Raw genomic sequence first — 2500 nt, 5'->3', positions numbered from 1 at the left:
ATAAGGACCACTATCAGGTGGGACAGTAGCAAATTCTATGCCTTTGGTAGGTGGGGCAATTTCCTTTGAAGAACCTTCCAGATCGCAAGCAGAGAGCAGAGGAGCAGATAGAAAATAGCCGGGAAAATAGCCAGAACCTCACAGTTTTGGGTTAGAAGACTCAAGAAAGGCTCCCAGGTTAGGTTATGTGGGAAGGTAGTTAGATTAGACGGGGGTTGGTTTGATTAGGTTAGGTGGGGTGTTGGCAGTTAGATTAGGTTCGGTGGGAGGGAGGGGGCAGTTGGATTAGGTTAGCAGCCTAGAAAGAAACTTTCTCCAACCAACAGCAGGAACGAAATGCGCCACCAACCAATAAAAAAGCAGTGACCGGTTGACTCTCTAGTGACCTACCACTATAATATATTGAGTAGATCCTGACAGCATCTACAGTCTACTTTGACCCACTGCCGTGATCATACTTCGGGTGATACCAAGAGAAACGTTGGCCACTACAAGAATTTTGGCTAAACCCAACTTGAACTTATACCTTGACTTTATTTATTTACTTTTTTGTATAAATAAATTTTAAAGCAACAATATCCCTGAAATGAACTCCTCCTGATGAATCATATATGAGGAATACTCGCCAGGTGTAATCGCAGAGAGAAAGCAATTATTAGAAAAATAAAGAAGACTATTCACAAGTTAAATGCAGCTGTTGCAGCAATATCTTTTAATGACACTTGTTTGAAAGAGGGTCTCCTTCCTTAGGGAAATCATAATTCCAGCCACGATATACATTCTTTATTATGGTACACAATTCACAAGCATCAACGGAAGTATTTCACAGAACAGAAAATTTGATTTTGGTTACATTTTTTTTGTAAAAAAAAAAAGAACCATAATTCTTTATTTACCTTCGAGAATAAGAAAAGAATGTAGTTGCCTTAACATTCCATCTACAAAAATGTTCCAAGCAAAAATTGTACATAAAAAAAATAAAAGCCAAACAAAAACCAATGTTGATGATCCAACAAACATTGTAGTGAACAAGAATGAAAACCACAAATGAATGATGTATACATTAGCATATATATATATAATATAATATATATATATATATATAATATATATATATATATATATATATATATATAGATAGATATAGATATCATATATATATATCTATATATATATATATATATATATGTATATATATATATTACATATATATTATATATATATATATATATATATATATCTATATATATATATATATATATATAATATATATATATATATATACTATACATATAAATGCATGGAATGTTTGCATGCACCTGAAGTGTGTGTGTGTAAAAATAAGCAAATCCTAAACATAAAAAAACATTCCCTTTGATCTAGTTAATTTTGAAACCGGTTATTTAGGATTATGTTGGGGAAACTGCATTCTCTCGTGGTATTTTTACTTAGGGGAAACCCAAACTTAAAATTGATCTAAATGACTCAAGAAACAGACCTAAGTTTGTCAAACCGACGAACTTTTTCTTCAAATCATATAACTCGTCTTCAAAAATGCAACAATATACAACGAGTTCAGTATAAAAACAATATATATTTCTTTTATTCATACAATCATAAGGCCAATCTACAGTAGGTCATCCCACGCTGATGTACAATACTGGGGACCTTCCTTAAGGAGCTTTATACACCAAAGCTGAAAACCAAACTCTTGGAGATACAACTCTATAGTACTTCTTTTTAGTCTATCCCCTCCTACCTCCTGTTACTTCTTTCTAACGAACACCTTACTATTCTGTGGAAGCTAGAATTTCAAGTCAGTGGTCTCTTTGGTGGTCTTGTTCCATGAAACAGGGTTCTTCATCTTCTGAATATAATGATAATAATAAACAATTTAGATTCTAAGGTATCGGGGTTAGATACTCTAGTAGATTCACTTCAACCGTGCATCTGGTGTCTTGGCCAGTTCCTTACGACGCTCCTGATTGGCTGCTGATAAGCCAATCACAGGGCTGGAAACTCTTAGTCTCTCGAGAGAGTTCACACAGGCAGGAAGTATGTTCCACCTCTCCTGAGGGATGATACGTTTATCAAAAATATCCCATAGGAGAGGTATGACATATACATCCTGCCTATGTGAACTCTCGATGGAGACTGAGTTTCCAGCCCTGTGATTAGCTTATCAACAGCCAATCAGGAGCATCGGAAGGTAATGGCCTAGACATCAGATACACGGTTTGATGTGAATCTCTTTCTATAGTATTATGATTCCTAAAAAACTGAATTCACATTTTGGAGAATGAACCACAAATAAAAGGGGCATCTTCACCTCTTTGGGATTCAGGTTCTCCGTTTCTATGTTGACGATGTAATATTTCCGTTCGTTTCAATGAGGGCCGGCTCTGAGTGACTGGGCTAGCTTAGCATCTCCCACTTACTACTCAAGGATGAGAGTCAAGTTGTTGGAGTTATAAGCAAGACCTTCATAGAGATGACTCAA

Source organism: Macrobrachium nipponense, chromosome 38, assembly GCF_015104395.2.
Source record: "Macrobrachium nipponense isolate FS-2020 chromosome 38, ASM1510439v2, whole genome shotgun sequence".
Taxonomy (NCBI): Eukaryota; Metazoa; Arthropoda; class Malacostraca; order Decapoda; family Palaemonidae; genus Macrobrachium; species Macrobrachium nipponense.
Note: the sequence above shows the minus strand (reverse complement) of the source record.